Source organism: Eriocheir sinensis, chromosome 25 (genome assembly GCF_024679095.1).
Source record: "Eriocheir sinensis breed Jianghai 21 chromosome 25, ASM2467909v1, whole genome shotgun sequence".
Classification (NCBI taxonomy): Eukaryota; Metazoa; Arthropoda; class Malacostraca; order Decapoda; family Varunidae; genus Eriocheir; species Eriocheir sinensis.
The window spans coordinates 11,073,277-11,099,088 of record NC_066533.1 but is presented as its reverse complement, the minus strand read 5'-3'; the positions used below and the strand labels follow the sequence as shown (position 1 = coordinate 11,099,088).

General features: G+C 42.8%; 1 long non-coding RNA gene across 1 annotated transcript in view; it reads right to left on the bottom strand.

Annotated features, from left to right (window-relative positions):
* Nucleotides 1–22,879, bottom strand: part of LOC127003359 (uncharacterized) — a 35,078-nt gene extending 12,199 nt beyond the window's left edge. The window contains exon 1 of the long non-coding RNA XR_007757051.1: nucleotides 22,731–22,879. This is a non-coding gene — a long non-coding RNA (uncharacterized LOC127003359). The remainder of the gene's footprint in view (nucleotides 1–22,730) is intronic.
* Nucleotides 22,880–25,812: the final 2,933 nt, after the last annotated feature.

Sequence of the window (25,812 nt, the reverse complement as noted above, 5' to 3'; positions counted from 1 at the left end):
AGATAGCAAGGAGATAATCTTGTCTAGGAGAAACTTAAAGCCAACACAGGATTATTATAGAAAAGCGAAAATCACAAAGACAAATATAAAGACAGACATTACGCTCAAATTTAGGGGCTTTAGAGAAATTGCTATTTCTTGTCTGGGAGAAAACTTGAAGCCAATGTTAAATTTAAAGAAGGAAGATCACAAATAAAGATGTATATAAGGAAGAAACAAAGAGGATGAGGATGAAGAGGAGAGGGAATAGGAGGAGGAGGAGAGCAAGGACCAGGCTGTGAGAGAAGAAAGAACAGGAAAAGGAGAAAAATAATGAGGCATAGGAGGAGAGGAGGAGAGAAAGGAGAAAACTTGAACCCAATGTTGAATTTAAAGAAGGAAGATCACAACTATAACGATGTATATGAAGACAAACGTTACGTACAGATTTAAGGGTTTGAGAGAGTTCGCCTTAATCCAGTGACAAGAAATACATTGTTAGCAAGGAAAAAATCTCCTCTGGGGGTGAAACTTGAAGCCAGCGTTGCATTCAAAAGGAAAATGTATGTTACCGCCCCTGGACTCGAGAAATGTATGACGTGACCGGTTGGCTGAGGGGGTCTGCACTTTCGTTGACCTCGTTTAAAGAGCAGAGCAGGACTCGACCAGTATTAGAGGAGGAAGAGGGGGGAGGTGGAGGAAGAGAAATTAAAAGAATGTAAAAAAAAAAAAATGAAAAACAAAAAAAGAAAAAACAGAGGAGAATGAGGATGAGAGGGAATAGGAGGAATACATAGGAAGAACAGACACCAGAAGACCTGTCGGGCTATGGCGAGGGTGTCTGTTTACTGCCGCTACTACTAGTGATCTACGTGTGGTAGGACAGGACAGAATAGATGAAGGTTCCTCCCCACCCACCTCTCCCTCCGGCAACGTGCCGGCAGGAAATAGTTAGAACACCATGTGCCTTTAAGGAAGAAAGGGACATGGAAATTTTACAGTAAAGAGAGGAATAAGAGGAAATTACTACCCTTAAATTACGCTACACAATTTAGGTGAGGTCCATCGTTAGCAAACAAGCTCCTGTCATGAATAAAGTGATCCCAGACATCCACAAACATGACTCCCTCACTACTACACAGATCCCTGACACGTTCGTTAATCCCCAGCATTCTACTGAGAATGAGGAAACTAACATCATGCCGAGGGAGCAATCCACACACCACTGAACGCCGCCTGCTGTCCCTCAACTTCCCGATAAACTTCCTATACTTGTCTACAATCTCCTCTGATCTACCTTTAACTACATTGTTTGTTCCTACAAGAGACAGGAGCAGGATGTGAGAGAAAAAAACAGGATGAGGCGAAAAATGATGAGGCATAGGAGGTGAAGGAGAGATGAACAGGAAGTGAAAAAAAAGAGTAACAGAAGATGAGAGAAGAGGACGAATAGAAGGAGGAATGGGAGGGGGTGGAGGAGATATATGAACAGAACATGATAAAAATAAAAGTAATAAGGACATGAGAAAGAAGAGAAAAAGGAGGATGAGTAGTAGGAATGGAAGGAGGGGATGGAGAAGGAGACAAATGAGCAGGAAGTGACAAAAGGGAAGAAACAAAGAAAGAAAGAAGAACAGGAGAAATAGGAGGACGGGACACGCAAAGTCGTAGCTTGGTCTGATTACGTCGTCTATTTTGGTGCTGCGCCGCGGGATCAGTTGTTATCATGGGGGAGGGAGGACCATAACAATCACGTGACCGCCCCTCAGTAGATAGAGTTGCTGATAGGTCGATAAAAGGTCATAGAGTCAGTGGTTAGAGTCAGATTGATTGAATATTTTGGCGTTCTCTCTTGGCCCCGCAAAGTTAGAGTCAGAGCCATAGAATTGGAGAGATTGGCCAGTTTCATCTTCGGCGCCATGATGTTACCGGAAGAGCGCGGGAAATTTAAACCGATGCTGATAGTGTTTCTTTTTCATGCTCTAAGTAACATCAGGACCAACGTTGGCAGATTGTCTTACTCAGCCTCTTATATTTACCGACTTCCGACCCAAAAACTGTCTCGTGGATCCCAGTAAGGAGATTCACTTATAATTATCGTTAAAATAGTTAATTCCTGATATTTCTTGGCAATAGTTAGGCGTCAGAAACCGGTAAATACTATGCTCTGAGTTCGACAATCTGGCAACGTTGGTCAGGATCTTTATGAAGGTACCCGGAGCAAAAAAACAATATTGTATCACCATTAGTTTGTATTTTGCGTGGCTCATTTGGTAACATGGCGTCTGTGATTTCGGCCAAACTCTCCTACTCTATGGTTCTAATCGGATTTACTGATCGGTCGACTGGAGGAGTTACAGTTCCATATAGTCAAACTCCTCGAAGGCTTAGTCCATCTATTTCAAAATGCTCTCGTGGAAGTTGTCGGGGTTTCCATGGGTGGTTTCCTGAGCCTAGCGTTACATACTTATGGGTCGTATTATGAGAAATTTCACCGCCCAAGAACACATATTTGACAAGGCTTTTATAGGAGTTGTGGGCATTTCCAGTGGTAGTTTTATGACCCCGGTGGTAGTTTGACCCTTCTTGTGTACCGTGAACCTTAGGAAACACATATTTGACAAGGCTTTTATAAGAGTTGTGGGCATTTCCAGGAGTAGTTTTATGACCCCGGTGGTAGTTTGACCCTTCTTCTGTACCGTGAACCTTAGGAAACACATATTTGACAAGGCTTTTATAAGAGTTGTGGGCATTTCCAGGAGTAGTTTTATGACCCCGGTGGTAGTTTGACCCTTCTTCTGTACCGTGAACCTTAGGAAACACATATTTGACAAGGCTTTTATATGAGTTGTGGGCATTTCCAGTAGTAGTTTTATGACCCCGGTGGTAGTTTGACCCTTCTGTACCGTGAACCTTAGGAAACACATATTTGACAAGGCTTTTATAAGAGTTGTGGGCATTTCCAGGAGTAGTTTTATGACCCCGGTGGTAGTTTGACCCTTCTTCTGTACCGTGAACCTTAGGAAACACATATTTGACAAGGCTTTTATAGGAGTTGTGGGCATTTCCAGTAGTAGTTTTATGACCCCGGTGGTAGTTTGACCCTTCTTCTGTACCGTGAACCTTAGGAAACACATATTTGACAAGGCTTTTATAGGAGTTGTGGGCATTTCCAGGAGTAGTTTTATGACCCCGGTGGTAGTTTGACCCTTCTTCTGTACCGTGAACCTTAGGAAACACTCGTTAAAACCCGACTGACCCCCTCTGTGGCCTCTAGAAATTGCTGATGTGAGAAGCGAAAGTGTCTTATAATACCGACCTAGTTTTGCAAGGCTTCTGCCCCGTCAAGGTGGAAAACACATGACAACCCGACGGTGCTCCTCTCTGGCCTTGAAAAACGTTCGTAACAAGAGCCGGAAACGTTTGGTAATACGAGTGTTCATAGAATCAGGCGTAATAGGAATACATGATGGACTTGGACTTGTCTGCTCAAACGATTCGAACTCTTGTTACGATTATGTCTGAATGCCAAAGATTCGTCTGGTTCTCATGAGCGTTTTTTTCCCGTTCATGGCGTAAAAATATAGGAAAACTACCGCCGGAGACATGAATCCACCTATGTGAATCCCTACAATTTCTACGAGAGCTAAATAAAAGCACTAAGACGTCGAAACGTTTGATGATATGCGGTCTGAGCCTCCCCCGCCTTCTCCGTCCCTCGTCCTTTTCCTCTTTCCCTTGATAGGCGGCGCAAGGGCTGACTGACTGACCGACTGTTGACTCTTCGCTTAGCGCCCCGCCAAAAACGTCTTGGTATCATAATTACTATTGCTTAGACAACAGGAAGCGGTCAAGAGTGAGGAAATAATAAAAAGAAAAGCAAACGCCGCCTCATATCCCACACAAATATAGGAATGGGAGGTTTTTTTTTGTTTTGTTTTGCAAGTACATATCGCGCCGTGTTATGAATGTGACGCAAGCTAAAACAACGAAGTAAGTAAAGTTTTAAGTATAGGTTATAGCTGCGCATGGCCACGGTGCTCATCTTCGTCACATTCACCCTAAAGTCTGTGGTGGAAGTCAGCTTAGAATTCCTGCACAAATAATACTTTTCTCCACCCTAACTTTGAATAATTGTAGAAATTCACCACGAACTTTAACTTATTGAAAAAATAAACCTGAATTGGAAAAATAAAAATCCTGAGCAGCTTCCATCACAAATCGAACACTGGTTTTTCCCGTTGAAAGTGATGAGTTTCCTTCCTTTCACTCACAGTAAGGAAAAATAAATGCATGAAATCATAACATGGAGCGGAACAAAAAGTGGAAATTTAGCTACAAACTGGTTATATACATTCTATATCTCTTTTCCCTTCACAGTAAGAAAAAAAATATATAAACGCATGACTAATAAAAAAAAGCATGAAAATTCAGCTGCAAGGTATTTTTTTTCCTTCTACGGGCAGTACCAGAGAGAACGACTGCAATAATAATAATAATAATAATAATAATAATAATAATAATAGTAATAATAATAGTCTCCTCGAGTTCGGCGTTTACGTAAAGGAGGAAAAGAATTGCCACACGACGGAGGAAAGATCGAGGAAAAAGTTTTATTAGACTCTAGTTTTTCGATAATCTGGAAGGGCCACCATAAACATTTTTTTCGCTTCATCCTTCTCCTCCCACCACTCTTTTTTACTCTTATTTTCTTCTCTCTTGCTCCGTTCCGTGAATAAAACTTTCATATCTACCATCGCGTGTATGTGAGCGTGTGTGTGTGTATATGTGTGTAGACTTTTAACGCATGCAAAAACACGCGCACTAGCTTTTTCCCGAGTCAGGTACAAACTCTCTGGCGGAAAAAAGGGAAGAAAACCCGGTGAAAGGCTCCCCTCCATCAGGCAGGTAGAGACAAGAAGCGTCATCCCTCCGTGTTTCTTGTCGCCGAACCAATAGAAAGTGCCCAGGAAAACGACAACTCATCAAAAACAACGAACAAGACAAAGAGTTAATAAAGCACTGAAGACCAACGTTAAGTGAATGCGTTAAGGCCATGTAAATTCCTTCCCCGTTAATGCGACAATAAACACAAGGCGCTGTTAAGGAAATAAAAAAAATATTCGTTGAGTTCCAAAAGCTGGAGAAAATACATTACTACTACTACTACTACTACTACTACTACTACCACTACTACTACGAATAATAATAACAATAATAATAACAACAATAATAATAATGGTGCGGTGGTTAGTATGACTATAACTACGAATACGTGGTCAGGGTTCGTATCCCAGCCCGAGTATTTGACGTACAGCTCACCCGTTATTCTCCCTCCCTTGCGGACTTGTCGATAAATGGGTCCCTTGGGAGACTTGAGGAAGGTAAACTGTGGTAACCCGGAGTCCCACTGACCCTGTGTCGCGGGAATAATAGGTTCTTCCCCACCACAGGCTCGTAGGGCCAATGCGACAAACTGGCACCGCGGCTACGCACGGCTAAAGCGTAAACCCCAAGCTGTACTGATTAAGCTTTTCTATACACTCACAACGGCTGGATGAATGTAGATATGGAGACGGGACTATTAGAGCTTAGCACGGCCCGGTAGACTACAAATTGGTAAATACACACGAACGCTAAACACGGACCGATTTCATTTTTTTCAAACATAGTGATTTGATTCCCACGCTCTCACATCGGTTCCCATGGATTTCTAAGAGCTATACGTGGATGACTATTTGGATGACTATATGTGGATGACAACCTTCCTTTTAGGTCTTACTTCTTCAGTACGCGAGAGAGCACACATCAATACACAAGAGAGCAAACACAGGTTCTACTCAAGCATTATCTTATATACATGAGAGGTTAGATTTTGATTACAGCGTGGACGGAGCGACAGGAAATAATTTTGACACTCGAAATTAAATCTGTTGTAAGGAGGCTTTTTTCCCCTCAAGGTCAACAATGCGAAAGAATCTAACTCGCTGCTTCTCATTTCCACTCATTAGAGGAGTCATGAAGGAGATTACGCCAGCTTTTCTGGGGTCAACGATCTCCGTAACTACGCTTGTCTTCATCTTCCTGGGTCGGGGCGAGAAGGGAAAGGGAAAGGTGGGCGATTGTGCGTGAGTTGCGTGCAAAAGGTGAAGTTGCGTGGGCGAAGTGTGTGTGTGTGTGTGTGTGTGTGTGTGTGTGTGTGTGTGTGTGTGTGTGTGTGTGTGCCCCCCCTCACCCCCCACAAATTTCTCTTTTAAAAAGCCGATGATGACGAACGTGTTTGTTTACCCTCAAACTGACAAACTCACAACAAACACACGCACGCACAAAAAAAGAAGAAAAAAAACTCCCTTCTTGGGCTGCCAGAATCGAAGAGGAGGAAGGAAGGGAGGCGACAGACAGACATACTTCACACCTTTCTCGTAGCTTTCACAATTCACTTCAACACAGTGCGCCGCCAACACACATACGCACACACAGACACACACACGCACACACACGAAGGCTCTCAAAATCACGTCAAGATTACAAGTTATGCGTCTCCCTCTCTCTTCCTCTCTCTCTCTTTCTCTCTTTCCGCTTCCTCAGCCCCTTCACCTCTCCCTCCCCCACCTCTTTTCTCCTCCTCCTCCTCCTCCTCCTCCTACACCTTGCTAGCTTTCCACTTTCGCGCCTTCCCGCCCATTCCACCTCTTCCTTCTCACAATCTGTTATCACCTTTCTCACTACTTTGTCTGTCTTTCTACTCTGGTCTTTCTACCCTGGTCTTTCTACCCTGGTCTTTCTACCCTGGTCTTTCTACCCTGGCCTTTCTACCCTGGCCTTTCTACCCTGGCCTTTCTACCCTGGCCTTTCTACCCTGGCCTTTCTACCCTGGCCTTTCTACCCTGGCCTTTCTACCCTGGCCTTTCTACCCTGGCCTTTCTACCCTGGCCTTTCTACGCTGGCCTTTCTACGCTGGCCTTTCTACGCTGGCCTTTCTACGCTGGCCTTTCTACGCTGGCCTTTCTACGCTGGCCTTTCTACGCTGGCCTTTCTACGCTGGCCTTCTACGCTGGCCTTTCACGCTGGCCTTTCTACGCTGGCCTTTCTACGCTGGCCTTTCTACGCTGGCCTTTCTACGCTGGCCTTTCTACGCTGGCCTTTCTACGCTGGCCTTTCTACGCTGGCCTTTCTACGCTGGCCTTTCTACGCTGGCCTTTCTACGCTGGCCTTTCTACGCTGGCCTTTCTACGCTGGCCTTTCTACGCTGGCCTTCCTACTCTGGCCTTCCTACTCTGGCCTTCCTACTCTGGCCTTTCTACTCTGGTCTTTCTACTCTGGTCTTTCTACTGTCATTTTCTGTATTTCTTTTTTTTTGTATCTTTTTCTGTATCTATTTTCGGTCTATCTTTTTAGTATCTTTCTGTCTATTCTGCAACAATCCTCTATTATCTTCTTCATCTATTCACTATTTATTCTTCATCCAGTCAATATATTTTCCATCTGCTCTCTCCATTCTGTATTCTCCATCTATTATCTCGATCCTCCCTCTCCACGTGTTCTATATCTATTCCTTCACTAACTTTTCACTAACTTTCTATTCTCACTTTCAATGGTTTAGTTTCACACGACCGTTTCATTTAATAGCAAACACGAACGCCACTTCCTCCACCTGACATGAAGCGTTTCCTCGGTTCGTTTCATTTCCTTATGCTTTGATCGCCTCGCCTGTCTCAAAGCGTCAGATCAGATCCAGATGTGTGTCGGTGGCATTGCCTGTGTGTAACGGCGCCACCTAAATTGTTGTCGTACGTCCGGCAGCCACCAGTGCGCCGGATCTTGACTGCGAGTGTGTATTTTTTATTACTCATAAGAGATTTTGTTCCTTCAGTTTTTTTGTCCTTATTTTCCACATTTTTTTATATAGTTTCTTTATTTTCCTCCATATTACTTGCGTCAGTGTGGTCTGGGGATCTGTGTAAGTCTATGTAAAAATCTGTACATCGCACCCAGTCACCTGCACCCAACCCTTTAACTCTCTCTCTCTCTCTCTCTCTCTCTCTCTCTCTCTCTCTCTCTCTCGTCTCAGTCCTGTTTTCCTTCCCTTGATTGGTCAGTGCTCTCTCTCACACATTTTCCTACCCACCTGCCCACTCACACACAGACGAACAAACAAACAGAAGCAGAAACAGAAGCAGAAACAGAAAAGGAAAAACAAAAAAAAATGAAAACCAAAATAAGTAAGAAAAAACAAAAATAAAAGGAAAACAAACAAGAAACAAACAGAAAACACTAAAATAATAAAACACACACACACACACACACACACACACGGGCATGCAGCAGGTCCCAAGATATGATCGTGACTCAGCTGCCGACCGTCGGAGGAAGAGGAGGAGGAGGAGGAGGGGGGCGTGGCAGAGTGTATCCCTTTTCCGACGATAATTTCACCGCTCGAGGCCACAAGCTGCACTCAAGTGACTATTGTATTCCTGTGCGTGAAATATTGCTGTGGGGGGAGTGGGCTAGGGGGGAAGGGGTATGTGATGGGAAGGGGAATGTGATGGGAAGGGGAATGTGATGGAAGGGGATGTGTGATGGGAAGGGGATGTGTGATGGGAAGGGGGATGTGTGATGGAAAGGGGAATATGATGGGAAGGAGGATGTGATGGGAAGGAGGATGTGATGGGAAGGGGAATATGAAGGGGGAAGGGAACGTTGGGGGAAGGGGAATGTGAAGGGAAAGGGAATGTGAAGGGAAGGGGAATGTGAGGGAAAGGGGAATGTGAGGGGAAGGGGGATGTGAGGGGAAGGGGGATGTGAGGGGATGGGGGATGTGAGGGGAAGGGGAATGTGAGGGGAAGGGGAATGTGAGGGGAAAGGGGGATGTGATGGGAAGGGGGATGTGTGATGGGAAGGGGAAAGTCGGGGGAAAGGGAATGTGATGGGAAGGGGAATGTGCGGGGGAGGAGGTATGAGGGGGGATGTGGGAAGTGTGTGTGTGTGTGTGTGTCAACTTTCCCTATAGCCCGCGGTCAAGAGATGCTGCATATGATTGTCAAAGATAGTGGTGATGATGATTCTGGTGATGACTGATGGTGGTGGTGGTGGTGGTGGTGGTAGTGGTAGTGGTGGTGGTGGTGGTCATGATGCTGTCCAAACCCCAAAAGAAAACACGATGGAGCAAGAAAAGAAGGAGAAGGAAAAGTAAGAAGAGGAGAAGCAAGATGAGGAAAAGGAGAATCAAAGAAAGGAAGAGAAGATGCAGAAAGAGAAGATGCAAGGAGTAGGTGCAAAAACAGGAGAAAAAGGAGAAAGAGGAGGAAGAGGAGGAAGAAAAGTAAGAAGAGGAGATGCAAGAGGAGGAAGAGGAGAAGCAAAGAGAGGAAAGAAAAGATGAAAAAAAAACAGGAGGAAAAGCAAAAAGAGGAGGAGGAAGAGAAGTAAGAAGAGGAGAAGCAAGAGGAGAAAGAGGAGAAGCAAAGAGAGGAAAAAAAGAAGATGCAAAAAACAGGAGGAAAAGCAAAAAGAGGAGGAGGAGGAAGAAAATTAAGATGAGGAGAAGCAAGAGGAGAAAGAGGAGAAGCAAAGAGAGGAAAAAAAGAAGATGCAAAAAAACAGGAGGAAAAGCAAAAAGAGGAGGAGGAGGAGGAAGAAAAGTAAGATGAGGAGAAGCAAGAGGAGGAAGAGGAGAAGCAAAGAGAGGAAAGAAAAGAAGATGCAAAAACAGGAGAAAAAGCAAAAAAGAAGAGGAGGAAGAAAAGTAAGAAGAGGAGAAGTAAGAGGAGGAAGAGAAGCAGAGAGAGAAAAAAAAGATACAAAAACAGAAGGAAAAGCAAAAAGAGAGGAAGAGGAGGAAGAAAAGTAAGAAGAGGAGAAGTAAGAGGAGGAAGAGGGAAGAAAAGGAGAAGCAGCAGCAAGAGGAGGAAGAGGAGAAGCAAAGAGAGGAAAAAAAAGAAGATGCAAAAAACAGGAGGAAAAGCAAAAAGAGAAGGAGGACGAAGAAAAGAAGCAAGAGGAGGAAGAGGAGAAGCAGAGAGAGGAAAGAAAAGAAGATGCAAAAACAGAAGATGCAAAAAAAAGCAGGAGAAAAAGCAAAACAGAGGAGAAATAGAAAACACATTATTATTGCAAACAGAAAAACATCGAAACACTCAGAACAAGCTCAAGGCGAGGCTGTCACAATCAAGACTCATCGGCAAAAGGTTTTTCTTGGTAACAAAACCGAACGTAATAAAAACATGCAAAAAAAGATCGGATTGGGAACAGAGAAAGGGAGGGGGAGGAGGGGGAGGCAGGGAGATAAGAATTGAGGTATTATTATTGTTGAAGTGTGCCATGTTACGAGAGAGAGAGAGAGAGAGAGAGAGAGAGAGAGAGAGAGAGAGAGAGAGAGAGAGAGAGAGAGAGAGAGAGAGAGAGAGAGAGAGAGAGAGAGAGAGAGAGAGAGAGAGAGAGAGAGAGAGAGAGAGAGAGAGAGAGAGAGAGAGAGAGTTAAATGTCAAGAGTAATTAAAGACAGACTAACCGAGTGTGAAGATTACACGGATAAGCCAACGCGTATAACATCACAAGTCGGGGTTCAAAAAAAGGGTGATAGGTGGCGCTGGTGTCGTCTCCGGAATGCAGAACGAACGTAAGTATTCCCCGTTGTTATTTATATTATATTTACCCCCTAGTCCGTTTCTTCAAGTCTTATAACCGTCACCAGAATATATATGGTGTAAAAAGTTCTAGTACAGGTATTAAAGAAAGGTATATATTGTAAACTGGATGATTTGAGTTGACTACATGTGTACGAGAAATTCCTTCTTCACTCTCATCTTCTAGAAACATAACAATTTTCGAAAGTAAGATAATAAAGATACACTTTTTACCTTAGTATGATTTCTCTGTTTTCACTTACAAGGAGGTGGAGGAGGAGGAGATGTAGGAGGTGGAGGAGAAGGAGGGGGAAGAAAAAGTAGAAGATGAAGAAAGTTTAGCAGAAGTAGATGAAAAAGAAACAAAACAGGAACATTAATGAAAACAAAAATAAGAACTAGACAAAAAGAAAAGAAGGTTAACATGAAAATGATAGAGGGAGAAAAAGAGGAGGTGGAGGAAGATAACTACATACAGGAAAAAGAAGATGAGAAGAAGCAGAGGCAGAAGAAGCAAGCAGACGAAGGAGGACGAGAATGACACCGAGAAGGAAAGTGAAGAGGAGGAAACATGGCAATGCAGGCAACAGAAAGCCTATTGGCTCATTACGTGGTTGCCCGCTTTGGTGATTTAATCTGCTCGACAGCCACTTGGGGCCTGGGGAGCAGATGAAAACACCTCGACATTGAGGAGCAGATGAAAGCACCTCGATATTGAGGAGCAGATGAAAGCACCTCGATATTGAGGAGCAGATGAAAGCACCTCAATACAGGTAACTCTCGATTTACGCCAGTATTGCGTTCTTGAAGAGGCCGCGTAAATCAAAAACAATGTAAATCAAACAAGAGGTAGGTTTCTCTCGAAAAATAAATACCATATTTTGCGGAGTATAACGCGCACCCCAAACTTTGAAAAAAAAAAAAAGAGTTCTTAAAATGCTCAGAAATATGTACGGGTTAAAGAACATTGACAATGTACAGTTTTCCGAAATTGATATGTTTTAGGTGTAATCTTTACTGCTTGAATTGACAAGTGTCCTTGAGTAAAGCAATGAAAATGGCGGCCGGGCTGGTGTTGTGAGAAATACATCCCCGTACATACTGATGATGCACAGCTTCTGGTATCATAATTAGCATATTATTCCCGCCATCACTCGTAGGTTATGACAGACAACCAGGCAAGACACAATTTACACGGTTCTGGTGACACGCGGCATGCAGCTGTTTGTTGTATGGGTGTAGTTGTGTGGTTTTCAAACAATGCAAATGGCGGCCGGGCGTGAAATAACTTCTCGTACAAGAATCATGATGTATAGTTTCTGATATCATATTTACCCCATTATTCTCACTAATATTAATAATTAATAATGAACACATGGTTATTTTTTTCCAATATGATTTTTTTTATGTAGCTTGTACCGCTCCTTAGTCATACAATCGTAAGCCAGCTGTGACATCAAGATCAAGATATACAAATGGCGCCCGACGGGAAAACGGGATAACGGCAAGGCATGGGCGATGCTCCACCGATTTCATTTTTTTATAGTAGTTATTTGATCGCCCTGTATTCTATGGTAACATATTATAAGACAGCTATGGACTATGAAGGATCATTAACAATAATAAAGGTAAGTTTGCCGTTGTTATTGGATAAGACGAAACACAGACCCTTAAAAACACCCCAAAGAAGAATAAAATCATTAAAAATTTGTACATTCGGCGTATAACGCGCAGGGCTAAACTTTCAGGCATTTTTTATGTGAAAAGGTGCGCGTAATACATTCAGTGGAGAGAGAGAGAGAGAGAGAGAGAGAGAGAGAGAGAGAGAGAGAGAGAGAGAGAGAGAGAGAGAGAGAGAGAGAGAGAGAGAGAGAGAGAGAGAGAGAGAGAGAGAGAGAGAGAGAATATCCATATCACCGACATATCCAATCAGGCACTCAGTCTCAGCCTCACTCGTCTGAGAAAGAAATGAGGGACAGCATGAGCGCTTGGCTAGTATTGGTACCGGTACCGTACCGTATACCTGGTACCGTTAGTACCGGTACTGGTACCGTTACCTGCCCATACCTATCGTTGAGTAGCGTGGCAGCGTGGGTACTGTATTGTTGTTCAAGTGGCGCGCAGGAAGAACTGAGCTTAGCTGTGTGGCCGCGGCGCCGTGTGAGTCCAGTTGCGTGAGACATATTTTGGCCACTCCATAAAATATCGCGTATAAGTGGGAAAAACTTGTAAATTAAACATTTATTTAGATTTTGGACCCCGCGTTATTTTTAAAAAGCGTAAAACAAACTCGCGTAAATCGAGAGTTACCTGTATTCAGTTTACTTCCGACGCAGCGAACTGACGGTCGATTCTATATTTGAAGGAGTTGATAGTATTCGCATTTACTACTTCTGAAGGAAGATTGTTCCAGTGACGGATGACTCCGTTTGAAAAGTAACTCCTTCCGATGTCTGTGTTACATCGACTAGACTGAATGGGTAAACCGTTATTTCTAGTTCTTAGGTTGGTTTGCAGTTCAAAGAATTTGGAGAAATCGACGTTATTGAATTTTTTCAGATACTCGAAGACTTGAATCATATCCCCTCGCAGGCGTCTTTTCTCCAATTTAAAGAGATTGAGTCGCTTGAGTCGTTCCTCGTACGGGTGAGCCCTTAAGGTTGGTATCATCGTAGCGCGTCGTTGAATCCTTTCCAGTAAATCAACCTCCTTTCTGTAATTAGGTGACCAGAACTGTACTGCATACTCGAGGTGCGGTCTTACCATGGAATTATACAAGGACAGCATCACGTCTGGCGCTTTACACTCGAAGTTCCTCGCTATGAACCCGAGCATAGTGTTGGCTTTGTTGTATGCTTTTTTACAGTGATTCGCGTGTTTCAGGTCACTGCTGATAGTGACTCCAAGATCCTTTTCCTCCTGCATCGCTTGCAGAGGTCTCCCATTCATGATGTATGTGTGGTTACTATTTCTGGACCCAATGTGCATGATTTTGCATTTGTCAACATTAAAGGACATTTGCCGTTTTTCCGACCATTCGATAATGTGACTGAGGTCTTTCTGAATGATTTCGCAGTTGGTCTTTGTGAGGGCCTTTCCCCCCACCTTGGTGTCATCAGCAAATTTCAATATTGTGGATTTCAGTCCTGATTCGAGGTTGATATATATGATGAAGAGAATGGGTCCCAGCACTGACCCTTGAGGCACTCCACTAGTGACTGGAAGCCAATCGGAAGGCTGTCCGTTGAGTAGGAGGAGGAAGAGAAGGAGGAAGAATATACACTAGAGATGGAGGAGGAGGGAGGGAGGGAGACAAAAAGAGAACAAGAAGAGTGAAGAAGTGAAGCAGAAATAGGAAAAAAAGTAGAAATAGAACAAGAATATCGAATAGTATATACATGAAATAAGACCAAAAAAAACATGAAAATAAAACTGGAAGAAAAGGAGATGAGAAAAATAAAAACTGTAGATACGAGAAAAAACAGAGGCAGAAGAGGCAAAGAACAAGAATATCGATTAATATATAAATGAATCACTAGACGACAAAAAAACATGAAAATAAAAGTGGATGGAAAGGAGATGAGAAAAATAAACACTGCAAAGATACGAGAAGAAACAGAGGCAGAAGAAGCAAAGAACAAGAATATCGATTAGAATATACATGAAATCAATAGACAAAAAAAAAAACGAAAATAATAGAGGAAGAAAAGATGAGAAAAATAAACACTGCAAAGATACAAGAAGAAACAGAGGCAGAAGAAGCAAGCAGGAGGAGGACGACGACACCGAGACGAGAAATAAGAGGAGGAATATAGACTTACAATCACCGTGACGACCTTAAATTGTTCCTATTGTGAGTGGCAGCATCGATCCACCTCCTTACGGCCCGCAGCGGCAGCCCCGAGCAAGGCAAGGCTGTCCGCGGCCACCGACTTACCAAGGTTACGCCGGCAATCAATACAACTAATGAGGCTCCAATTACGCCCTTACCCAACGCCACATGAACAACTACGGAGGAGAAATATGCGTACGAAGAGAAGGAGGATAATAGAAAGGAGAAAATGGCGGTGGAGGAGGAGGAAAAGGATTAAAAGAAGGAGAACGTGAGGCTCCTGTTTTGCGCTTGATTAACGTCTTGACCCGCCAAAGAGGAGGTGTTGGAGTAGACAAGAGTATTAAAAGGAGAAGTATGAGTAGGATAACAAAAAGGTGGAAGAGGGGGAATAAGAGAAAGACGAAGCTCCTGAACTCGGCAAGACTTAACTGAGGTAGTGGAGTAGGATGAGGAGTATAAAAAGGAGTAGGAGAGTAGAAAAAGGAGGAAAAGGAGAATTAAGAGAAGGACGTGAAGCTGCTATTATGCCATTTCTAAGCTCAGTGAGAATAACTAAATAGGTATAGGAGTAGAAAGAGGAGGAGAACGAGGAGGATAGAATGTGGATGATGATGATGATTAGCGGTAGGAGAATGAAGAGTAGAGAAAGGAGCAGAACTATAGAAAAAAGAGGATGACGAGGAGGAAGAGAAGGACCAGCTAAGGAGTAGAAAGAGGAGGAGGAAGACGAGGACGAGGAGTAAGGGTATATAAGAAGCCAAAGAGGAGGAAGAAGATAAGGAGAAAGTGAAAGTAAAAATAGCTGAAAAAAAGATGGAGAAAAAGGAAGAGAGGAAGGAGATGAATGGAAGAAAGACGATAGGGAGTAGAAATGAAAAAAAGTTAATGGAAGAAGACTATAACGACGACGAGAACGGGGATGAAAGAGGAGGAGGAAGACGAGGACGAGGAGGATGCGTACGTAAGAAGCGAAAGAGGAGGTAGAAGATAAGAAGAAAAGTGAAAGTAAGAATAGTTGAAAAAAAGATGAAGGAAAAGGAAGAGAGGAAGGAGATGAATGGAAGAAAGATGATAGGGAGTAAACATATAAAAAAAGTTAATGGAAGAAGACTCTGACGACGACGAGAACGGGGATGAAAGAGGAGGAGGAGGAGGAAGAAGAATAAAAGTATCACTGAAGTATTACGAGGAGGATGCGTACGTAAGAAGCGAAAGAGGAGGAAGAAGAGAAGGAGAAAGTGAAAGTAAAAATAGTTGAAAAAAAGATGGAGGAAAAGGAAGAGAGGAAGGAGATGAATGGAAGAAAGATGATAGGGAGTAAAAATATAAAAAAAAAAGTTAATAGAAGAAGACTGACGACGACGAGAACGGGGATGATAAGGAAGAGGAAGAGGAGGAGGAGGAGGAGGAAGAATAGAAGCATCACTGAAGGAGGACTGAAGGGCTATTAGAGGACGTAACGTATTGATTAAGTGTCAGAGGAGAGGGCAAGTTGATCAGCCCTAGGCCTTCCCATACGCCTTTCTTCTCCTTTCATTAAGCTACTCAGCCCTTAAGTCCACTGAAGGGAGAATGACAGCCCGTTCAGTACGAGAGAATAAAAGAAAAGAAAGAGGATAGAGAAAGATTATAAACAGAAGAGTATAAATGGATAAAGAGAAAGATTATAAACAGAAGAGAATAAAGAGGAAAAACAAAGAAATGAGGTGCAAACACGTCCATGATACAAGAGGAGAGAGAGAGAGAGAGAGAAAGGAAGACGTAAGGAGGGAGGGAAGGAGGATAGGCGGGGGGAAGGTGAAAGGGAAGGAGGGAGGGAGAAAGGGAGGGAGAGGAGGCATTATTAACAACTCCAGAAATAGCAAAGTAAGAGAGAGAGAGAGAGAGAGAGAGAGAGAGAGAGAGAGAGAGAGAGAGAGAGAGAGAGAGAGAGAGTGTGTCGTATCACAGAAATAACCTTTTAAAACGTATGTATATATATAGAAACATTAAAACGAGAGGTAAAAGGGGATGGGAGGGAGAAGAGACAAAGGCGAAGGGTGGAGGAAGGCAGAAGCATGATTTAAAGACATATTACTACTACTGTTACGGCTACTACTACTACGGCTACTACTATTACTACTACTACTACTACTACTGGTTCACCAATTTTCTTTGTCGCCAGTTTCGTTTTCGTTAGTTCGCATTTTTTTTTTTTAGCTCGTCAGTTTTTTGTTTTTTTTTGTTTTGTTTCCTTGTCATCGCTTATCTTATTTTCTGCGGTAACAACAGCTGGCCAAACACACACACACACACATTCTCTCTCTCTCTCTCTCTCTCTCTCTCTCTCTCTCTCTCTCTCCTCCGGTCTTTCTCTTCCGATCCTTCCCTTCCGATCTTTCTCCTCCGATTCCTTTCTCCTTACTATCATCCTCTCTCCTTACTATCGTCCTCTCTCCTTACTATCGTCCTCTCTCCTTACTATCGTCCTCTCTCCTTACTATCGTCCTCTCTCCTTACGATCGTCCTCTCTCCCTATCGTCCTCCTCTCCACTATCGTCCTCTCCCATTTCATCGTCCTCTCTCCACGATCGTCCCTCTCCTTACGATCGTCCTCTCCATGATCTCCTCTCCGATCGTCCTCCTTACGATCGTCCTCTCTCCACGATCGTCCTCTCCTTACGATCGTCCTCTCTCCGATCGTCCTCTCCCATGATCGTCCTCTCTCACGATCGTCCCTCTCCACGATCGTCCTCTCCTTACGATCGTCCTCTCTCCTTACGATCGTCCTCTCTCCTTACGATCGTCCTCTCTCCTTACGATCGTCCTCTCTCCTTACGATCGTCCTCTCTCCTTACGATCGTCCTCTCTCCTTACGATCGTCCTCCCCATGATCGTCCTCTCTCCTTACGATCGTCCTCTCTCCTTACGATCGTCCTCTCTCCTTACGATCGTCCTCTCTCCTTACGATCGTCCTCTCTCCTTACTATCGTCCTCTCTCCTTACTATCGTCCTCTCTCCTTACTATCGTCCTCCCTCCTTTCCATCTCCCTTCCTCCTTTCCATCTCCCTTCCTCCTTTCCATCTCCCTTCCTCCTTTCCATCTCCCTTCCTCCTTTCCATCTCCCTTCCTCCTTTCCATCTCCCTTCCTCCTTTCTATCTCCCTTCCTCCTTTCTATCTCCCTTCCTCCTTTCTATCTCCCTGCCTCCACTCTATCTCCCTGCCTCCACTCTATCTCCCTGCCTCCACTCTATCTCCCTGCCTCCACTCTATCTCCCTGCCTCCACTCTATCTCCCTGCCTCCACTCTATCTCCCTGCCTCCTTTTTATCTCCCTTCCTCCTTTTTATCTCCCTTCCTCCTTTTTATCTCTCTTCCTCCTTTCTATCTCTTCCTTCTTTTTTATCTTTGTATCTATCTCTATCCCTATCTTTCTATCTATCTATCCACCTGCATTTCCGACACGAATATGATTTCCTGTATTAAAATATATATACTTCCCATCGAACACGAATCTATTTTAATGGGAAAGTGAGAGGCGGTCTTACTAGTCACGAGGGAAAGGCAAAGGCGAGGGAGGGAAAGGCAAGCACCGATGAAGACAAAAATAAATACAAGAGGGAAAAAAGTATAATTATTGAGCTTGAGCTTGTCCACGGCCGGCCAGCGCACTTCTTTCAGCTTCATTTTCTTGAGGGGACGCTTCTTCTTGGGGGGACGCTTCTTCTTGGGGGGACGCTTCGTCTTGGGGGGACGCTTCGTCTTGGGGGGACGCTTCGTCTTGGGGGGACGCTTCGTCTTGGGGGGACGCTTCGTCTTGGGGGGACGCTTCTTCTTGGGGGGACGCTTCGTCTTGGGGACGCTTGTCTTGGGGGACGCTTGGGGGACGCTTGGTCTTCTTGGGGACGCTTCTTGGGGGGACGCTTCTTGGGCCAGCGAATTAAATAGAGGAAGAGGAAAAAGAGAAGAAGCAGGAGGATGAAAGTAATAAGAAACACTGAAAACGCGAACTAAAAAGAGGAAAAGGAAGAAGAGAAGAAGCAAGAGGATGAAAGCAATAAGCAACGTTCACCACGCGAACCAAAGAGGAAGAGGAAGGAAAGGAGAAGCAGGAGAATGATAGTAAAAAAAACACTAAGGAAACAAGAAAATGGACGAGAACAAAGACAAGAACAAGCCTAAGAAATTCAACAGGTGAACAGGTTTTGATCCTCGCGCATGGCTCAGTGAGAATGCAAGTCAGCTATCTCTAAGCACGCCGGCGAAATATTATCATCAAGTCTCACAAACATAATAAGACACAAGACCCAATGATGATGCAAAACAAACGAAACCAGGACAAACTTGTAAAAGTAAGGGAGAGGAGAGGAAAGTAAGGAAAGAGAAAAGTAAAGAGAGGAAAGTAAAAGGAGAAAGAAAAGAGAGGAGGAAAAGAGAGGAAAGAAAAAGAGGAAAGTAAGAGAGAAAAAGAAAGAGAGAGGAAAAGAGAGAGGAAAGAAATATAGAGGAAAGTAAGAGAGAGGAAAGTAAAAGCGAGGAAAGTAAAAGAGAGGAAAGTAGGAGAGGAAAGAAAGAGAGAGGAAAGAAAAAGAGAGGAAAGAAAAAGAGAGGAAAGAAAAAGAGAGGAAAGAAAAAGAGAGGAAAGAAAAAGAGAGGAAAGTAAGAGAGAGGAAAGAAAAAGAGGAAAGTAAGAGAGAGGAAAGAAAAAGAGGAAAGTAAGAGAGAGGAAAGAAAAAGAGAGGAAAGTAAGAGAGAGGAAAGAAAAAGAGAGCAAAGTAAGAGGAAAGTAAGAGAGAGGAAAGAAAAAGAGGAAAGTAAGAGAGGAAAGAAAAAGAGAGGAAAGAAAGAGAGGAAAGTAAAAGAGAGGAAAGTAAAAGAGAGGAAAGTAAAAGAGAGGAAAGTAAAAGAGAGGAAAGTAAAAGAGAGGAAAGTAAAAGAGAGGAAAGTAAAAGAGAGGAAAGTAAAAGAGAGCAAAGTAAAAGAGAGCAAAGTAAGAGAGAGCAAAGTAAGAGAGCAAAGTAAAAGAGAGCAAAGTAAAAGAGAGCAAAGTAAAAGAGAGCAAAGTAAAAGAGAGCAAAGTAAAAGAGAGCAAAGTAAAAGAGAGCAAAGTAAAAGAGAGCAAAGTAAAAGGGAGCAAAGTAAAAGGGAGCAAAGTAAAAGAGAGCAAAGTAAAAGGGAGCAAAGTAAAAGAGAGGAAAGTAAAAGGGAGCAAAGTAAAAGAGAGCAAAGTAAAAGAGCAAAGTAAAAGAGCAAAGTAAAAGAGAGCAAAGTAAAAGGGAGCAAAGTAAAAGAGAGCAAAGTAAAAGAGAGCAAAGTAAAAGGGAGCAAAGTAAAAGGGAGCAAAGTAAAAGGGAGCAAAGTAAAAGAGAGCAAAGTAAAAGAGAGCAAAGTAAAAGAGAGCAAAGTAAAAGGGAGCAAAGTAAAAGAGCAAAGTAAAGAGAGCAAAGTAAAAGAGAGTAAAGAGCAAAGTAAAGAGAGCAAAAGTAAAGAGAGCAAAGTAAAGAGAGCAAAGTAAAAGAGAGCAAAGTAAAAGGAGCAAAGTAAAGAGAGCAAAGTAAAAGGAGCAAAGTAAAAGAGAGCAAAGTAAAGAGAGCAAAGTAAAGAGAGCAAAGAAGGAGCAAAGTAAAGAGAGGACAGTAAAAGAGAGCAAAGTAAAAGAGAGCAAAGTAAGAGCGAGCAAAGTAAAGGAGCAAAAGTAAAAGGAGCAAAGTAAAAGAGAGCAAAGTAAAGAGAGCAAAGTAAAAGAGAGCAAAGTAAAAGAGAGCAAAAGTAAAAAGAGCAAAGTAAAGGAGCAAAGTAAAAGGAGCAAAGCAAGAGAGTAAAAGGGAGCAAAGTAAAAGGGAGCAAAGTAAAAGAGCAAAGTAAAAGAGAGCAAAGTAAAAGAGAGCAAAGTAAAAGGGAGCAAAGTAAAAGGGAGCAAAGTAAAAGAGAGCAAAGTAAAAGAGAGCAAAGTAAAAGAGAGCAAAGTAAAAGGGAGCAAAGTAAAAGGGAGCAAAGTAAAAGGGAGCAAAGTAAAAGGGAGCAACTTAGAGAAAAGTAAAAGGAGATAACAGGCGAACAGTATGGACTAGGAAACATGCAAAAGCTAAAGATATTCCAATGACGATTCAGAGCAAAAAATTGACAGGCGGTTAAACCATGCACAGGAAAATTGGAATTCAGTCATTGTTGGTCAGGGCAGAAACAGCCAGGTAGGGGGGGGGGAGAGAGAGAGAGAGAGAGAGAGAGAGAGAGAGAGAGAGAGAGAGAGAGAGAGAGAGAGAGAGAAAAAATTAATAGCTTTGACCGACACGAAGGAGGACACTGACATGAACAGTGAAAGGGCTAGGAAGGACTTGAGGGACACCTTTCTCCTGGCGCTGACTAGAAAGGCTTAGGAGGAGGAGGGGGAGGAGGAAAAGGAGGAGAAGGAGGAGGAGGAAGAGAAAAAAAAAGGAGGAGGAGGAGAAAAAAAAGGAGGAGAAAAAAAAGGAGGAGAAGGAGTTGGAAAAGGAGAAGGAGGAAGAGGTAAATGAAGAAGAGGAAAAGGAGTAAGAGGAAAAGGAGTAAGAGGAAAAGGAGTAAGAGGAAAAGGAGGAAGAGGAAAAGGAGGAAGAGGAAAAGGAGGAAGAGGAAAAGGAGGAAGAGGTAAAGGAGGAAGAGGAAAAGGAGGAAGAGGAAAAGGAGGAAGAGGAAAAGGAGGAAGAGGAAAAGGAGGAAGAGGAAAAGGAGGAAGAGGAAAAGGAGGAAGAGGTAAAGGAGGAAGAGGTAAAGGAGGAAGAGGAAAAGGAGGAAGAGGAAAAGGAGGAAGAGGTAAAGGAGGAAGAGGTAAAGGAGGAAGAGGTAAAGGAGGAAAAGGTAAAGGAGGAAGAGGTAAAGGAGGAAGAGGAAAAGGAGGAAGAGGTAAAGGAGGAAGAGGAAAAAGAAGAGGAAAAAGAGGAGGAGGAGGAAATATTGCAGTGGTAATAACAGTAATACCAAACACCTCATTGATAAAAATGTAATCCTAATGTTATCTTCGCAAGTAATAATCGACATCTCTTAGTAAATAAAACCCAAAAAACAATAAAACCTTTGCAGTGGAATTAACACAAACATCAAAAACCTCAATGACAAAAACGTAATTGCAGTGTTATCTTCGTAAATACAATAACCGACATATCTTAGTCAACAAAAGCTAACTAAAACGAGTAGAAGTAACAGCAATATCAAACACCTAAGAATAACGATGAAAATGTAATCATAGTTATCTTCGTATCTTCGTAAGTATAAGTAAGTATCCGACATCTTAAGTCAACGAAAGCTACGATGGGAATAGAACAAGTTGCAATGATTAGAACAGCAACATCAAACACCTCGCAGTAATGTTAAAAATGTATTGGCAATGTTATCTTCGTAAGTACCTAATACCTGATATCTCCTATATACAAAAACTTGGAACACAGTGATAAACATGGTAAGCAATGCGATGACTATTACGGGGATTTGCTGTCTAACGAGCATCTCTGACAACCCTTTGAGTGTGGCTGGTTGTAGAAGGGGTGTAGGGAGGGTATGGAGAAGTGTGGCTGGTTGTAGAAGGGTGTTAGAAGGTGTAGAGAGGTGCAGGTAGTAATTAACGGTGAAATATGAGGTTTGCTTAAGTGTAAAAGGGTGTAGAAAACGAAGTAAAGGTGTAGGAAAGGGTGATGAAGGGGTGAGGGGGCGTAGGAAGGAGTAGAGAGAAGCAAGGAAATAAAGAAGAATAAAAGAGGAAGTTTGTACAAGTGTTGAAGGGTTTAGGAGGGTTGGGGATAGTTGTAGAGGGGTGTGGCGGGTGTTGGAGGGCTGAAAGGGGCTGTGGGTGAGTGTAGGGGGTGTAGGGAGGGTGTGAGGGTGAAGGTGTGGGAGGGAGTAAAAGATGCTAGGAAATAAAGGGTAATAGAGGTTTGGACAAGTGTAGAAAGGTTCAGGATGGTTGAGGGTGGTTGTATAGAGGTGTGGTGGGTGTTGAAGGGTGTAGGAGGGCTGTAAAGGGCTATGGGTGAGTGTAGAGGGTGTAGGGAGTGAAGGTGTGGGAGGGAGTAAAAGATGCTAGGATATAAAGGGTAACAGAGGTTTGGACAAGTGTAGAAAGGTTCAGGATGGTTGAGGGTGGGTGTAGAGAGGTGTGGTGGGTGTAGGAAGGCTGTGGGTGGCTGTGAGTGAAAGGTGTGGGGAGGGTGTGCGTGGGGGTGGAGTGTAACGGGGTGAATCAGCAGTACAAGCTCAAGTATTACGACCAAGTTAATAAGGGAAAGGCACAACGAGATCCCCCTCACGAACACGCCGGCAAGTGGAACAGACTCTCTCACCTGTTGCCGAGACACCTGTGCAAGTGGGGTGAGAGTGGATGGCACGCTTTGCTCCTTCCGCCCTCGCCTCCCCGCACCTCACCTCACTCGCTGCTCGGGCAAAATGAGGGAAATACTTCATCAACCCGTGACGTGAACTTAAGCCTTTTCCTTCCCGTTCTCTCCACCCAAATGATGCTCAAATAGTTATAATAAAAATTCGAAGTAGTTAACAGTAGCTTGAAGATTGATAACATGAAAAGATAAACGCAAGAAAAGAAAATGGAGAAAAAAATATTAATAGTACTAATTCTTCGTTGATACAAAAAGAAAAAGCTATCTTAAGAGGGTAAGAGGTAATTATTAAAACTGCCTAATGACCTTTTCACACACTAATGATGGTTAAGAGGGTAAAGACTTCATCAACCCCCAATGTTAAGTGTCTCTTCCCGTTCTCTGTCTTAACGATGCTCAGACGCTAACAGTAAAACCAGCGACTTAATTATGACCCTCCCTGACAACCTTGTTCGTATGAGGGGTGTAAACATGGGGTGTAAGGAGGTTGTGGAGAGGTGTGGCTTGGTGTAGAAGGGTGTAAGAAGGTGTAGAGACGTGTAGGGTAGTAATGAAGGGGAGAGGAAGGGGTTTGCATAAGTGTAAAATGGTATAGCTTGGTGTAGAAGGGTGTAAGGTGTAGAGAGGTGTAGGGTAGTAATGAAGGGAAGAGGAAGGGGTTTGCATAAGTGTAGAATGGTGTATAAGACGAAGTATGGAAAGGGTGATGGGGGTGTAAGGGGGCGTAGGAAGGAGTAGAGATGCAAGAACGGGTAAAAGAGGAAGAAATAATGATGTTTAAGAGAGTAAAGGGTAATGCTTATTGAAACTGGCTAATTACGTATCTTTTTTCACACAATAATGATGGTTGAGGGAATAAAAAAAAAATTATCATGAGCCCCCAATGTTTTTTTCTTCCTTCCCGTTCTCTCTACCCCAAACACAGTAAAACCAGCGACTATGTAATGATTGTTAAGAGGTGATCATTGAAACTGCCTAACTACCATTTCTCCTCCCGAAACTGACCTATTTTTCGACCACTCCTCTAACTCTTTTTAGGAACAGAGTAGCGGGCTTTTTTTTCACATTTGTTTCCTTTTTTTATGCCCTTGAACTGACTCCTCTGCTGTAAAAAAAAAAAAAAGATAACTAAGAGGGTAAAGACTTCACGAGCCACTTACTGAAACTCCCTGATACTGCTGAAAGACGTAGACTGAGTGGGAACTTACATGGGGTGTCTAAATTGATTAACTGGATTAACAAGGGCGGTTTAAATGAAGAGCTAATATTAAAAAACTTACATGGGGTGTCTAAATTGATTAACTGGATTAACAAGGGCGGTTTAAATGAAGAGCTAATATTAAAAAACTTACATGGGGTGTCTAAATTGATTAACTGGATTAACAAGGGCGGTTTAAATGAAGACTTACATGGGGTGTCTAAATTGATTAACTGGAACAACAAGGGCGGTTTAAATGAAGAGCTAATATTAAAGACTAACATGGGGTGTCTAAATTGATTAACTGGAATAACAAGGGCGGTTTAAATGAAGACTTACATGGGGTGTCTAAATTAATTAACTGGAATAACAAGGGCGGTTTAAATGAAGTGCTAATATTAAAGACTTACATGGGGTGTCTAAATTAATTAACTGGAATAACAAGGGCGGTTTAAATGAAGACTTACATGGGGTGTCTAAATTAATTAACTGGAATAACAAGGGCGGTTTAAATGAAGTGCTAATATTAAAGACTTACATGGGGTGTCTAAATTGATTAACTGGAACAACAAGGGCGGTTTAAATTAAATGCTAATATTAAAAACTGATGTGAAAACGCCGCGATGGGTATAAGCTGGATAAATTTAAGTTCAGGAGAGAAATAGGCAAAAACTGGTTCACGAATATGGTGGTGATGAGATAAACAAGATGAGCAGGCATATGTAGTTGCAGCGAACACTTTCTTTTTTTTCTTTTTTTCTTTTTTTTATTATTGTTTCCTTTTTTGTGCCCTTGTGGTGGTGATAAGTTAAACAATCAGGATATCAGGGTATCAGGACACCTCTCCTCCCGAAACTGACCTATCTTTCGGCCACCTCTTTGGATTCTTTTTAGGAGCAGTGAGTAGCGGGCTTTTTTTTTTTTATTAATGTTTGCTTTTTGTGTGCCCTTGAACTGTCTCCTTTGCTGTAAAAAAAAAAAAAAAAAAAAAAAAAAAAAAGCTGAATACATAAAAGTGGGGGAAGAAAAAATCCAGGGGTTAGTGGGGTAAAAAAAAATCATTCCATTTATTGTACTCTGTCAAATCATTTGATGTGTTTATGTCCTGTATTTATAGTGCACTCTTGTGCAATTGATTTCATATATGCGTTAGCAATATTGTATTATAAATGTATTTTCTGAACATATTTTAAGAAAAAAGCATGAAAAAGTTTCAAAACTTTTTGTGGTATGTGAAAACTTTGGTTTTATCTTCCCCCAAGAACTGTGACGAGCTTAGTTTGGGGTAAGAAATAATCAGGAGGGCCATACTATCCTCCCGATAGGGTCCCCCTGCTCCTACCCCCCTCCCCCAAGAGAAGGGGGGTGATTTTTTCTTACCCCATAGGGAGCCTACATGGGGTAAGAAAGATCACATAACCTGATTTTTCTTACCCCATACATGATTTTTTTTACCCAAAGCTGATTTTTTTACCCTGTCTTGGTTTTATATTACCCCATGTTTAAACATGTTCGTGATGTGGTGTGTGATTGACAGTCGGTCTGTCTTGTTGAAACCTGTTAATCATATGACTCGTTCCACTGTTCACAGGAGTGTGCATGTTCATTTGCCAGTAAGAAGCAGCAGGGTTAAGTGCCACAATGCCGCGGACATATAAAATGGTTGAAAGGCCATATACGAAAGCCACAATTCAACTTGCTGTGCAGGAAGTTAAAGATGGTTCCTCCATTAGAGCAGCCAGTGCCAAGCATCACATGTCATATTCTCTTTGAGAAAGCATGTCAAGAGAAGTGAAAGTGAAGAATCTTTCAAGGATGATATGAGGGTGA